General features: G+C 46.1%; 1 protein-coding gene across 4 annotated transcripts in view; it reads left to right on the top strand.

Annotated features, from left to right (window-relative positions):
- Positions 1–15,832, top strand: part of MLLT6 (MLLT6, PHD finger containing) — a 1,444,709-nt gene that overhangs the window by 136,808 nt on the left and 1,292,069 nt on the right. The window lies entirely within an intron of this gene.

Consider the following 15,832-nt stretch of genomic DNA (forward strand, 5'->3'; position numbering starts at 1 on the left):
GAAATACCAACTTGGACTTGGCTCAAAAAAGCAATTAAGGAAACAAATCATAGTAGAGATTACTAATGCCAGAAACACATGATGTAACAAAATCTCAAGTTGGCTGTATGGAACACTAGAGGTTTTAAACATTTGATGTGCCAAAATGATAAGTCTCCATTAGCCGAATATGATATTTTTGCATTACAAGAAACCTGGTTAACTATGGAACTCACTTGGCCAAATTACGAAGGTTGTTGGGTACCTGCCATTAAACAGGCAAAAGGACGACCCTCTGCAGGGATGCTAGCAGCCGTAAAACTGGATCTAGAGACCATACTCAAACCCTGGGCCACCATGCATCCCTGTATTCAATTAACTAAATTATCAACAGTTAACCCCTTGTTCCCACTAGGCTTTCATACAGCCATTCTGAATTTATATTGGAATCCGGCAGCCATTACGGACGACACCCTTTGTTGATCTGATAAATGAAATGCTGGACTTGATTATGTTTGATTTAACTATTCACACAACATTAATTGTGGGTGATCTTAACATTAAATGTATATCCATGAAAAAAGCTCTTAGGTCAACTAGAGTGGCTAGGTGGCTAAATCTAATGAACTCAAGAAATGTTGTTATGCTAAATGGAGCGATTGGGGAGACATTCCAACAGCCCCAATGTGCAAGAGAGAGGACTCATCTGCTATATTTGACTATGGGGGTCATTACAACATTGGAGGTAGCCATGCCGCTATTTGCGGCATGGCTACCCCCATTCTGGGTACTGGGTCCGGGTTCCTGGAATGGGGAAATACCGGCCCATTCCGACCTTGAAGGGCGCGGTATTTCCCCATTCCAGGAACCCATCCCCATTCCCATTCGAGCCCCTATAGAGCTCAATGGGAATGGGGAACATGCTAATAACGGGACTGTTAATGACAGGCCCGTTGTTAGCATGCTGGTCTGCTCGTGGGACCCGCTATGGACGCCTGGTACAACCAGGTGTCCTTAGCGGATTCCCGCGAGCAGACTCGTAATGGGGCGGTAAGCGGTTGATGGCTCTGGCACCTTTACCGGCGCCGTTAACCCATTACCGCCAAGGTCGTAATGACCTCCCATGTCTTTATCTCCAAATCCTCTATTAATAACATTTCTAAATTCCAAGTAATTCCGAACTCAGCTAGTGACCATAATATACTAGAAATCATGTGGTCACAATTAGACCAGCCAGCACGACTATATTATACACTGACTATTGAACTTTCAGAGGAGAGAAACAAGGTAAAATGGACACCTTCTAAGCTGGATCAATGAAAGCTCAGCTGCGGAAAGATCTTAAAAGCATTCATCTGGTTAGTCCAACCTGTAGAAGAAGTAGAGCTGCTAATTTACGCACAGTATATAAAAATGCTATATAAAGTACTGAAAATCCAAAAAGACGGTGAACAAATGCTGGCAGCTTTGGCCACCAATTCAAGTGCCGAAATCTGGGGCTTATTAAAATAAGGCAATAACAATGGTATACCCTCACTTGTTCTTAATGTAATAAGTGATCAGGTGTGGATTGAACATTTTGCCAATTTATTTGCTGAGGTATCCTCACAATGCTCTGTTCCTTTGTTACGTAAAGACGATCTTAACATGCTAATCTTTGACCAGCATGATTTCATTATGATAATCAACAATCTAAGCATAGCCAGAGCTCCAGGCATTATTCCAATTTTTAAAAAAGGCATTCAAAAGAATCCTACTTACTACCGCCTAATTGCCCTCTTGGACATTCCGGGCAACATTTTCACTCGCCTGATTCTGAGAGATTTGACCAAATGGCTTAAGCAGTATCTTATTTAGATCCATACCAATCAGGCTTTGTAAAAGGTATGGGCACATAAGTCAATTTGCTTGTTCTTTCAGCGTTGAAAAATCATGTCCTTCAATCAAAGAAACCAATATATCTAGCTTTCATTGACTTTAAGCAAGCTTTTGACTCTATTCCCAGGGAAACAATGTAGAAAAAATGTATGAATGCGGGCTGCCTCCCCTTTATTCTTAACCTAGTATACCAGCTATATTCTGAAACCTCTGTCAAAAAAAAATTAAATCAACAAGGCTTACTATCGAAACTCATTCGTACTTACCGGGGCCTGAAACAAGGCTGCATTCTAACTGCCACCTTGTTTAACTTCTACATCAGAGATATAAATGTGCATTTGGAACTCCCTAGATCATTCGTGCCCAAAGTTAGCAAGTCTCCTGTGTCCTGGCTCCTGTATGCTGATGATCTCGTCTTCGTTGACCAAACCCCAATAGGTCTCCAAAGGTAATTAAGTGCGTTAGAGAGTTATGTAGCGTTAAAATCCCTAATGATTAATACTCAAAAATCGAACATACTTGTAATGCACCCTGGTAAAACCAAAACTAAGTCGAAGTTTACATGGACAATTGCCACACTACTGCTTGAAATCATTAAAAATGTTTAATATATTGGCCAAAATATAAACAACAACCATGTAGACACACCTACAAAAAAGAATGAAAGTACAAAATGCAAACTTTAACTTCCCAGGATAAACTAATAAAATAAATATATGGGAAATTCTCCTGCTTACCAGTCATTTACTTTTATAAACATAAAGTAATACCTAGTATCACCTATGGTGTACAAACTAAATTGCTAGAATACCATCCAAAGTGGGATTACCTCGAAGGCATAAAGGATTCTAACATTGCCAAAGATTATACCTATTCATATTGTTCATTACGAATTAGGCTAAATATTTAAGATCACTTAATGACATTTCAGTGTGGCTCTCCTTAACTCTGTTTAGGAAGTGTTTAATGAATCAAACGCTTCCATCCAGTTTACTCCACTAGCTTGCCTGCTCTCTTAAGAACACACAAGACAAGTCATTGGTATCTTGGAAAAACCTTTGTATGTTGTCCATGAAACATTTTGATATTGAACAACAATTACTCATTGAGAATTCCAATTGCGCAAAACCAAAAACTATGACTTGCTGACTGGATAGTAACTTGGGATAAATGCAACAAATATAAAGGTTTTAGCAATGGCAATTTCCAAATGAAACTATTACATCAGCTGCCGACATAACTCAAGAAATTCCCTGATCAGATACATGCTTCAGACTACGACTAAACCTTTGGCCCGCAAAAGCACAATTAGCACTACGAGCTAAATATATGTGTTTTGATAAATTTTGCAGATTTTGTAACCTTCCTAATAGCGTTCAGCACTTATGTGTCAAATGTATTATGTTAGTACCTTTAAGAAAAGAATACTTTTTACAAGTTTTTTAGTGATTTCATTGCAATATCTCAAGACCAAATGTGGAATTTGATCTTTAATGCAAATAATATTGCCTTAAACCGTGCAACAATAAATTACCTGCTACATTTGAACATCCACATTCCAGTTAATACCCTTGAGATAAACGATGGTAAAAGATGAAAATAGAGATCAATCTATTAAATCAACATTATGTGTATTATCAGCACTTACCCAGATCGAAAATATGATTTGGTGTTGAACAATACAAATGGTTGCTTGTCAACTATCGACCAGAGATTACTGTGTCTATCATGTGCAGATCTAAGTGTGTTTACTACAAATTCTTTTCTGTATCGTATAATGATGGGTTTTTAACAAAGTCTCAATGGCTCATTAAAAATGGCCCAACAAACTTTCTTTCTTCGTTTTTTCATTTAAAATTTGTATAATTTAGCTGCTCAAATGGATGACAAAACTGTGTTGGTAACTATAGACGAAATACCACAGAGTCTGTTGTAAATAACTATGTAAAAAAACGATGTTCTTCTCTTTTATGTATGTATGTATTCTGTATTATGTATTATGTTCCTATCTTATATTTATATGCTTGTAATCAGTACTATTTGATATATGTGAAAGGTTGTAATTTACAACCAAAAAAAATAAAAGAATAATGAAAAAAACACTTCTGAGCCATTACAGGCACTGAAGCCCTGATGAGATGTGTATTCTGAGCCATTACAAGCATAGCAGCCCTGAGAGTTGTGTTCTGAGCAATTGTAGGTATAGCAGCCCCTATGAGTTGTGTATTCTGAGCCATCACAGGTACAGCAGCCCTGGCGAGTTGTGTGTTCTGAGCCATCGCAGATACAGCAGCCCTGACGAGTTGTGTGTTCCGAGTCATCACAAGTAGAGCATCCTGGATTAAATGTGTTTGTTCTGAATCACTGAACATTTAGTAGTCCTTTTGATAAGCCGTAAATTGTCAACTCTGTTACAAATGAATGTTACCTGCATCTTAAACACATACCTCTGATGGAGACTCATTAACTCACATATCAACAGGATTTTAACTAACAGGTTACACAAGACTCTCTGCAGCAGAGTTATTGGCCCACTGAGCAGCCTTTCCCAACAGGCTGTTGACACTGAAAGGCACATAGGGTTAGGGTGCTGGCAGTTCCATGTGAGGCTTGACTGACATAAATCGCTTGTCAAAAGCTCTCAGCCTGTTTGGACTATCCTACCTGAGTCAGGAGATTAATGAGGCTTTGAAGTGTGCTCGATTTTTTTTTATTTTATTTATTTGCATTTGTAAAGCGCGCTACAGCCCAAGAGCATCGAGGCGCTGTTGCAAGAAAATGTCTTAGTTACAAGAATATAGGCTTAGCTCGTGGTTACAGGGAGCGAATGCCTAACTTAGAACAGTCATACATGTACCTGCATGTAACAGTCATGCATGTACATGCAGTTCCTGGCGAGGCAATAAGTAAGAGTTCAGTTTTTTCGCTGTTGAGGCACGACCAATTTTCCGCCATCCACGTTTGGATCTCTGAGTAGATGGAATTAAGAGTTTTGCTGTCGTCTTCGTAGTCGCCCGTAAGGGGGATGAGGATCTCTGTGTCACCCGCATAGTTGGTATATGTGAAGCCACGCGCGTCCTGGAAGTTAAAGAGAGGCCTCATGAGTAGATTGTGGAGGGTGGGCGAAATACATAATCATTGAGGTACCCCACATTTATTGAAATTAGGGTTAGCGCATGCTTGGTCAGAGAAGGTTTTCATAACTCTTTCTTGGAGAAATGATGTGACCCAGGCTGTAGGTTTCAGTGAGAAATTGGCAGCAGAGGAGAGGTGGTGGCAGGGGGTGTCATGGTTCACCAGGTCAAATGCAGCAAATAGGTCGAGGAGCAGGAGGAGAGAAAGCTTTCCAGCATCCCTCAGGTCATCAATCTGGTTTTTGAGGTCCAGTAAGGCGGTTTTGGTCCCATGGCCGGGCCTGAAACCGGACTGCCTGAGACCCAGCAGGTTGTTGGAGTTGGTTACACAAACAGTTCCTTGGGTGCATTTATACAAACAATAGCGTTTTGACCGCTTTCCTAAATGCTATGTGCAAATCCATGTTTCTCATGTGCAGAGGGAGGGAGTTCCAGTTGGATGCTGCAATGACCGGAAAGCTGGCTCCTCCTGCCCGAACCCAGAGGGTATTAGGGATGGTGATCCTATTAAAGTAGGCAGTTCTGGTGGGTCTGTCTGAGGAGGATTTGGAAAACCGTTGTGAGAGGTAAAGGGAAGCGGTATCATGCAGATATTTGTGGGTGAGGGCAAGGGTTTTGAACATGATGCGTTCCTTGATGGGGAGCCAGTGGACATGTTTTCTGGGAGCTGAAATGTGGTCAGGCTTGGAGATGCCGGTGGCGGCTCTAAGTGCATTATTTTGGACCGTCTGAAGTTTACTGATGTTTGTGGACAAAGTGCCAGCCAGAAGGGCATTGCAATAGTCTAGCCGAGACCCAATTAATGCTCTGGCTATGGTAAGGCAGTTCTGTTTTGTTAGGAAAGGTCTAGCTGCCGTAATCAGTTTAGAGTGGTAGGCTGCAGCAGAGGAGGTGGCGTTAACCTGTCGGCTCATCGTGAGGTTCGAGTCCAGATAGACCCCCATGGTTTTCACTGCTTATGAGACCGGGATGTGGGTGTTATCTACTGAGAACGAATTGTACTTTAAATCAAGTTTCATCAGAATTCCTGGTGAGGCAATAAGTAAGAGTTCAGTTTTTTCACTGTTGAGGCACGACCAATTTTCCGCCATCCACGTTTGGATCTCTGAGTAGATGGAATTAAGAGTTTTGCTGTCGGCTTCGTAGTCGCCCGTAAGGGGGATGAGGATCTCTGTGTCATCTGCATAGTTGGTATATGTGAAGCCACGCGCGTCCAGGAAGTTAAAGAGAGGCCTCATGAGTAGATTGTGGAGGGTGGGCGAAATACATAATCATTGAGGTACCCCACATTTAATGAAATTAGGGTTAGCGCATGCTTGGTCAGAGAAGGTTTTCATAACTCTTTCTTGGAGAAATGATGTGACACAGGCTGTAGGTTTCGGTGAGAAATTGGCAGCAGAGGAGAGGTGGTGGCAGAGGGTGTCGTGGTTCACCAGGTCAAATGCAGCAAATAGGTCGAGGAGCAGGAGGAGAGAAAGCTTTCCAGCATCCCTCAGGTCATCAATCTGGTTTTTGAGGTCCAGTAATGCGGTTTTGGTCCCATGGCCGGGCCTGAAACCGGACTGCCTGAGACCCAGCAGGTTGTTGGACTCTAAGAATTTATGTACCTGCAGGTGGGCTGCTTTGTCAGGGATTTTGAGTAAAAAGGGGACCGTAGTAATAGGCCTGTAATTTGCTGGGATGGTCGGGTCAAGTGCAAGATTTTTTAGGAGCGGTCGTAGACAAGCTTCTTTAAGGCAGGCAGGGATATGGCATGAAGTGAAGGAGGCGTTGATAAAGGCCGTGATGAATGGTATCAGGGTGGTTGCGCTCTTTTTGATCAGCTGGACAGGGCAGGCATCTCCTTTACAATTAGAAGGTTGAATGGTTTTGATGAGTGCTGCAACCTCTAGCTCGCTCATATCCTTGAAGGAAAAGGAAGGAGCGTCAGTGGAGGGTTTACACTGGACGGAGGAGATATGTTTTTCCAGGGCCTGTTGATGATCAATGATTTTATTTTGGAGGGAGTTCAGCTTGTCCAGCATGGCTTCCTGGATACTGTTACACCATTCCTTGTCTTTGGTGACAGTAGGCGGGGTGGGAATTGGCGATTTCAGTTCTCTAAAGATGGCAAATATCTCTTTGGATCCATACTTGGCGTTGGAAATCCTGGAGTTGAATGAGATTGATTTTGCTTTAATAATGGCAGTTTTGTATTCTTTTGATATGGTTTTGAACGTTAATTTAGTGAAATCATTCGGTTTGGCTAGCCAAGAGGAGTGTGCTATGCTTTTCTTGGCCCCTAGTTCAAGAAGTTCGGGGGAGAACCATGCATTAGTATGTTTGGTGCGTTTGGCCTTCCTGAGTGTGAGAGGAGCTATGGCATCCACTGCTTGTGAGATGGTAGAGATGTAGTTGGCGGCCAGAGTGTCCGGGTTATTGGAGAAAGGGGGCTGGAGGGCCGGCACCAGGAGGTGGCGTAGGAGTATTTCCTTAGTGAGTTGCCGGGAGCTCCTACCGAGGGCAGGTGGGAGTGGAGGCAAGGGTGTTGCAGGCCCTTTAGGAAGTTGAAGCTCGTAGTGGATGGCGTGGTGATTGGACCACGGAATAGGGGTGATGGAGGGAGTGCAGTTGTGGTGAGCAATCCAATCAAGGGTGCAACATTTTATGTGGGTAGGATTAGTGACTGCTTGTTTGCAACCTAAGGTAGAAAGAGCTTTATTGAGGGTGGCTGCTTGCGAGTCAGAAGGATCATTCACGCCTAAGTTGAGGTCTCCCAGCATAATTGATTTGGTGAATTTTTTAGATTGTCTGAAATGGCATGTAAGAGGGATTCCTGGAAGTCCGTAACGGGTCCTGGAGGACGGTATAGAATGTGGAGGGTGATGGTGTAGTTGGGTGATGGGCTGACTTTCACAACCAGATAGTCCCTGTTGAAGCCAAGTTCACTGTGGACCTTTTTGATTGCAATTGACTATTTGGCAATGAGGACTACCCCACCCTTTTAAAATGGGTCGGTCTTGTCTAAAAATGGTGTAACCCTGGGTGAGGGCTAGGGCAGGTCCCGAAGCTTCATGGAGCCAGGTCTTTGTGATGATTAGCAAGTCTAGATATCCGTGCGTGATGAGGTCATGAATGTCAATGGCATGAGCAGGATGCGACCGGGTGTTAATTAGGGCACAGTGAAATGGGCCAGGGAGGGTTGGGGCAGGTAGTTTTGCAGGAATGGCATTTTGACTCTGTGGCACATTGTGGGCATCAACAAGCAACACGGTGGAAGCGGGAGTAGGTGGCAACATTTGGGCAGGCAAATCATTATAACTCAATGGCACACTGTGTGCAATAACAATAGGTAGCACAGCGGTGGTAACAATAGGAGGTGGCATAGGAGCAGGCATGTCCTTATAATTCTTTGGCAAATTGTGATCACCAACAGGTGGCATAGTGGCAACAGCATAAGGTGGCAACACAGGGGCAAACAAATCATTATGACTCAATCGCCCACAGCGGGCATCAGCATGTGGCAGAGTGGGGGTAACAATAAGAGGTGGCATAGGAGCAGACATATCCTTACAATTCAGTGGCATATTGTGATCATCAACAGGTGGCATAGTGGCAACAGCACAAGGTGGCAGCAAAGGGGCAGACAAATCATTATGACTCAATGGCCCACAGCAGGCATCAGCAGGTGGCACAGTGGTGGTAACAATAGGTAGTGGCATAGGAGCAGATACAATTCAGTGGCATATTATGATCAACAGGTGGCATAGTGGAAACAGCACAAGGTGGCAGCAAAGGGGCAGACAAATCATTATAACTCTGTGGCATGCTGTGTGCAACAACAACAGGTAGCGTAGTGGCAGTAAGAATAGGTGGCGGCACAGGAGCAGACATATCATTATAATTCAGTGGCAAATCTTGAGCATCAACACGTCGCGCAGTGGCTGTGACATTATATGGCCACTTTAAGGTAGATAAATCTATTTGACTACGTGGCACCATGTGCGCAATGTCAGGTAGCAGCCCGGAGTCCATTGGCTCCGAGGGAGCCGCATGCTTTTTGAGCAGTACAGGGGGTGTATCAGCTAGTGGCAGCCTTAGGGTGTGGCAGATTGCAGCAGCCCCATTTGTAAGAAGGGGTACTCTCTGGGTGTCACCTGGAGGGCACAGTTTGGTGAACAAGGTAGCTTTTGCAACATAATTTGTAAAATAGGCACAGTGGAGACAACAATATGTGTCCGTGGTAAACCTTCGTGAAGGCTAGTGAGGGGGGAGTAGGCCGCATGCCTGGCGGTGGCATCTTTATCGTCGGGTGAATGAGGACTCAGGCGGGTGGAATATCTGTGCGGCACACTTGGGAACTGGAGGCGGGTGTATGTGGAGTCGTAGAGGGGCTAGTTCTGGACAGACTAGTCTTTTGCTTAGGCACATGTGCCTGGCATGAAAACGGTCGTAGGTGACGCAAGAAGGCTAAGGGGGGACAGATGGTGGATTTTGCTGGGATGCGCTGAGCACTAGGAGTATCAGTGATCCTGGAGCCGAGGCGAACATTCCTGAGGTGAGCGGGTAGGGGATTAGAGAGGTGGGGGCTGCCAAGGGAGCGCGCTCTCAGGCGGTTCGATCAGAGGGCAAAGGGTTTTGTGGAACAGCAGGAGGAGAGGTTACGGCTCGGGAAGCAGCCTTCTTGACCTGACGGGGCCGCTTACCTTGGTAGGCTGCATGAGGGCTTCTCCGGGCAGTGGTCGTCAGCCTCGAGCAGCAGAGAGCTGCAGAGAGTTCTTGAGGCCTTGTCCCTTGGCCTCCGGCGGTGAAATCATCTGAGGCACCAATGTTGATGCGCGTTGCCACGGTAAGGCTGTCGGCCATTTTGGCCTCGTCTGATGCCGCGTGGGAGGAAGCAGCTGTTTTTGGTGCGAGGGAGCAGTCCAGTGCCCCTCGGGCGGGGAAGCCTGCTGGTTTCTTCACACTGGATGGTGGCTCTCTCAGCAGAGCTGCAGAGAGTTCTTGAGGCCTTGTCCCTTGGCCTTTGCCCTGTGGCTTTGCCTGTCGGTCTCCCCCATCTCCCTTAAAGGTGGGAGGGGAGGAGCAGGCAGGCAAGGCAGGCCAATGGGGAGCCGGGCCTCCAGAGGTGAAATCATCTGGGGCACCAATGTTGATGCGCATTGATATGATATGATATAGCATTTATAATGCGCCTATACACAAATGTTTCAGGCACGATGAGTCAAGGGGGGGGGAACAGAGGGAAGACAGACAACGATCCTACTAGGCCAGGTGTCATTCAGATCACGCAAGTGCATGGGAAGGGGAAGTGGGGAAGTGCGGGGGCAATGGAGAGGGACAGTGCAGTACATGGGATAATAGAATAAATAACAATAAGTAAAGTATGGCCAGCAGGGGGCAAGTGCAAGGGTAAGTGCAGACATCAGGTGTCAGTTGCTGGTAGTGGGACTGTAGGGATACAGAAACAGTCCCCAAGTGTGTGGGTTGCCAGGGAGGGCAGTGCAGGTGTGCGGCTGGTGGGGGAGGAGACCTGGGCCTGATAGCAGAGGGAGGCCAGGTACCCAGTGCAGTATCATTTACAGCCAGGAGTCATCAGGGGAGAGGAAGAGAAAAAGCAGAAGCAAAGAGAAAGTTTTTGAGGTGCTTCCGGAACCAGAGATGGTTCTCCTCAAGTTTCAGGGAGGCAGGGAGGCTGTTCCAGAGAGAGGCCCCAGTCGAAGAAAGAGATCTACCACCAACTCGTTGTTTGGAGAAGCGACTGACCCTGAGGGAATTGGAGGCGGATGAACGAAGGGCTCGAGAAGGAAGATATTTAGGAAGAGAGAGCTGAACGTATTGAGGCCCCAGGCCCCAGAAGGCCTTGTGGACAATGCAGAGTGTTTTTAACTTAATCCTTGCAGCCACTGGGAGCCAATGGAGAGATTTCAGACCTGGAGAGATACGATCCCTGGGCTTGAGGCCAAGGACAAGTCTTGCAGTCCTGTTATGGATGAGTTTCAGAGGGCGGAGAGTAGAAGCAGGCAGATTTAGAAAGAGGCTATTGCAATAGTCCAGCCTAGAGAGAACCAGAGCTCTGGAGACAGTGAGCTTCTGGGGGAAGGAGAGGAAAGTGAGGAGGTGCAGCTGGTAGTGTGACTTCTTAGAGACGTCGGAGATGTGAGGAGAGAAGGAGAGTGTGGAATCGAAGATTACCCCGAGGTTTTTAGCCACACAGGTGGGAGCAGGAGGTGGGCCAAGAGAGACCAGCCAGAGAGTGACAGGAAAGGAGGGAGTGGGTGTGCCGATGAGGAGAATCTCGGTCTTCCTGGCATTAAGGCAGAGATCATTGGTGGCACACCACTCATGGATGGCAGACAGACAGAGATGAGAGAGGGAGAAGAGGTGGCTGAGGGTAGCCTGAAAATGAGCTGAGTGTTATCCACATAGCACAGGAAGTTGGGGCACAGCGTGGCAATGCGGTGGGCAAGAAGGTAACGCAGTCGTCCATTTTGGCCTCATCTGATGCTGCATGGAAGGAAGCAGCTGTTTTCGGTGCGTGGGAGCACTCCAGTGTCCCTCGGGCGGGAAGCCTGTTGGTTTCTTCACCCTGCATGGTAGCTCTCGCAGCAGAGCTCCGGAGAGTTCTTGAGGTTTTGAAAAGCGCAAGACCGAATGGGAGAGATTGAAGTATATGACAGCAATGCCATCTTCTCACACTGTCAGAGGTTGGTGGGAACAGCTCAGACCCTGTTCTTGCTCAGTACTTTAGCTCGCTGCAGAAAATGGCAACACAATTTTGTGCCTTTTTAACAGCAGCTCTGTCAAGAAATTCAGGTAGTGTCCCAAAACATAGCAGTCCTACTAGGAAATGTGGGCATAATGCAATCAGCCCTGTTGTGAATATTTGGCATTGCACCATGACATGAGTGTAGCAGGGCAGTTGATAAATTAGACTACTTTGCCTGAATATGTAGCAGTTATGTTGAGAGCTACCGGTACAATCCGTGCCACTGAAAATATATACAGCACTACTTCTACCTGTATGTCATGACCACTGTGAGGGGGCACAAGTTGTGCCACAAGCAGGCTCCCACCCTGAGGGCCTGCTTAAAATCACTGCAAAAGGGCTCCTGGAGCCAGTCCTGGCACCTTTGGCACCAGGCTCATATGTAGGAAGGAAGGGCTGTTCAAACTAGGTCCCATTTATGTACATGGGCCTTTAAATCCAACATGGAAGCACCCACACAGTCTAGTTCTAAGAACCAAGCCATGCGGTCTAGTGTTTTGGGTGTGGCAGGCCTGGAACTACTTTCCCTGCCCCTACTTTACCTGGGCTATATAAACCACACCCTGATTGCAGAACATGCTTCGTGTTATTCTGCAACCAGCAGCGTGACGCTCACCGTGCCCAGCTCCTGGTCTTCAGAATCTTCCTGTAATCCTGCAAGAACAAAAACAAGATTACTCTGTTTTACCTGAGAAAACACCATCCAGCACTCAGCATTTCAACTGGGCTGCAATCTGTGGAAACCGAGAGAAGAAGAACATTGCGACCTGCAATAACAAGAAAGTGAAAAACAATATTAGAACGCGTGCTTCCAAAACATTGAATTCCAGCAGTCTTACTGAATTCCATCGCGCTACGCCACGCTTCCATCCGGAGCACCAGAGCAACATCTGCAAAGGAAAAGAGACATATTCAGGTTCGCTTTCAATATTAAACAACCGCACAGCGCTGTACTGCCTTAACGGATTCCGGGGGCCTGTTATTCATCGCGCTCTCATCCACTCGCAGCACCGCAGCGGCCTGTTAGGAAAACAAGAAGAAAACACAGGTTAGCTTCAAAAGACAATAAAGGCGCTGCGCTTCGCACTTTCTCTTACCTAGAAACGTGCCTCTCCATCCGGCATGCCAGCATCAAGACCTTCGCACACGAAAAGAAGGAGATAAAGACATTAATGAATTCCCACCATAAACAGAACAAAGACTTACAATTAACAAACCTCCCTGCCTACCAGCAGATTCGGGGTCACAGCAGGCCTGGGACCAAGGAAGGCGTATTGCACCAGTGAAGCAACTCGGGCAGCTCACCAACAAACGTCAAGCGCCCCTGCACAAGAAACGCAGGACGGATAGCTCAGCCTACAAATAACTAAGATTCATTATTCAGCACTGGGCAACTACGCATCCAGGGTTCCAGTTCTCAGAGCCTTCCAGACGCCCCCGGGGATATCAGGTGAGCGTAAAACAGTATCCATTTTACCCGCTTGCAGTGGGTGGTCAGAAAGGGAGTTAAGGTCAGACCACTGCCTAGCTATTTGATGCTCTCTAAGAAAACAAACTATATATTATAGTGCCCTTTCATGCGCGCGAACACATGCAATCTTAAGACTCAAAAAAACAAATCTTCATATAGAACACAGTTTTTCCATCTCAAAAAAGCCAAACGACTGCTTGTTGCGAGGCTCTCCTAAAACGTCAAGAGATCAAGAACCCCAAGCCATTGAATGCAATTGATGTGCTTTTGTGATGAAATGAAAACAAAGTATGAAATGTCTGTGCTGCTGCAACTGCGCTGCCTCTATTAAAGCTGATTTAAACAGGGGGAAATTAAGCAAAAATGCAGCCCTTGTTTAAGACAATTTTCATTTTACACAATACTACCTGTGTCCTAAAGCAAAGTCAAAAGCATGTTCATGATTCTAGATGCTTTAATAACACTGTCACCTACAAAATGCAGGCAGTTAAACAAAGTGAACAAAACACAAATTCCCTTTTACATTACTCAGAAAGTATTATCTTGATAGAATCATTAACACAGGAGAGTGTTAACAAAAATAAACATGGCAGGACTCAGCCCAGTTGCTTCTTTCAAGGAACTGTGTGGATTTCCTAAGTAATTAGTGGATTTGCAAACTGCTGCTGGCCAGGCAGTCACCAGTAAGCTCCATGATTTATGGGGGTGCTGCTATAAATAGCCCATGTAAGTTGTAGGCAAGGAAGAATTAAAAGGACAATATTGACAAGATTTCAGTGCGTAAAAAGGCCTGATAGACACCTTATCTGGAGGGCTGCCCACAATATAATTTGTATAGGAAGTGGTGTTTTCCAGACACTCAGGTCCCACTTGGTCCCACCCTTTCAAGCCCTTGTACTCCTAGCTCTGATGTTCTTTCCTTTCTCTACCTTACTTCTATTCTCTTCCCCTTCCTCACCCTCTTCTTTTTGGTCTCTCCCTCTCTCACTCTACCCTTCTGTCCTCCCAATGTTCTCTGTCTACTCCTACTCTCCTCCACTCTCTACCATTCCTCCCCCTCTCCATACCACTAATCTTCCCCCCTTGGCACATCACTACTCTCCCCACTGCGACTACCCTTCTCCTCTACACACTAGTACTACTCTCCCCTCTCCATACCAGTTCTTCTCTAGACTCCACCCACAGCAACTCCCTCAAACACCCTCCTTTCACTTTCTCATTCCCCTTCTCACTCAATCCCATTCATCCCTAGTCTCCAGTCTATTAGCCTCACTAACCTTGCACGCACCGAAGTAGAACTTTCTCCCACCAACCAATACCTCACATTACACACTCCTTCAGCAACCCTTCTCCACACCCTCTTGCATCCCCGTTGCCCCCGCTTGGTCTATTGGTCCTCCTCCTCACTTGACCTCACCCGAACAGCCCACACCTTCCTGTTTCCTGTGCCACTTTTTAACCTCCCGCTTCCCCTCCATTGGCTCTTTGCCTCAGTTGGCTCCTCTGGCCAACCGCTGACTTTCTTTTCCCAGAGGAGGTGTCACAGGTAAGCAAATACATAAAAGGGGCATTAATCCTCACGCCCTACTTGTACGCAGATCTGCCGGCTGCAGGCAATGGCGGCCCGCCACAATCTATGTCCTAGTGCATATTAGGGCTTACAGTAGAGCTTGGTACGCCGGTCCGATATAGAGACAGCTATGCTACCCTGATGCTGTTAACGAAACTGTCTCTGTGTGAATAGCATTGAACCCATTGATTGCCAGTTTGCGTTGAAGACTGCCCCACGCTCTCGCTCGAGATGAGATTAACTCTGTCGCACTGGTGTGAGTCACATAGAATGCTTTGAATGCTGTTCTGTTGTGTGGATTGCTCCGTGGAACGACAGTTTGTCGCTGGCTGCTTGTTTTCTCCTCCACTGCCAGGTCTTCTGGGAACCGTAGTCCTAAGGGACAAATAAAAAGAGACTGGCCAGCATTGAGCATAATAGGTATGGAGTAAGAGTAGGTGGTCCTCCTCATTTCATACAAATAGGCCCAACTAGGAGGGCCAGGGACTGGGTCACTCCCACATTTCACACTCCTCCTGTGGGGCAGGACTGGCTCTGGTGAAAACATTTCTTATATTTTTATAACCCCTTTCATTCAAAGTGCTGTCAGTAACACATTTTCTCTATAATCTCTAATAGTTTCCTTTTTTCAATCTCAAATTTGCACACACCTCAATAAGGTTAGTTTGCCCATGCTACTCAGGTTAGCAAGCCCCTGCTTTAGTTTTATCTCCCCAGTTCCCTGGTCTCCTTCCATCTGCCTTGCACTCCCTGACACTAAGTGTTTTTCCTTTATGCTTCTAATCAGCCGGTCCTGTGTACTGTCTTTGCATTCACTTAATTCCCTTCCATGGTGGACATACAAAGAGGAAAGCCAAGTTAGATGTGTCCGTTCCTAAATCCCTTCCATGTTCTTCTTTTTTCCAATTTGAACTTGCGCTGGCAATTTCCGGCTTGCAGCAAGTCTAGCACTGCTTTAGGCCACCAGCAAGCCAGTCCCTGGCAGCCAGCAAGCTACTAGTAGCTTTCGAGCAACCTTTAGATGGCCACTGCTGCCACCTAACCCTCCTGGG

This window comes from Ambystoma mexicanum, chromosome 13 (genome assembly GCF_040938575.1).
Source record: "Ambystoma mexicanum isolate Mex_15411 chromosome 13, UKY_AmexF1_1, whole genome shotgun sequence".
Lineage (NCBI taxonomy): Eukaryota > Metazoa > Chordata > Amphibia > Caudata > Ambystomatidae > Ambystoma > Ambystoma mexicanum.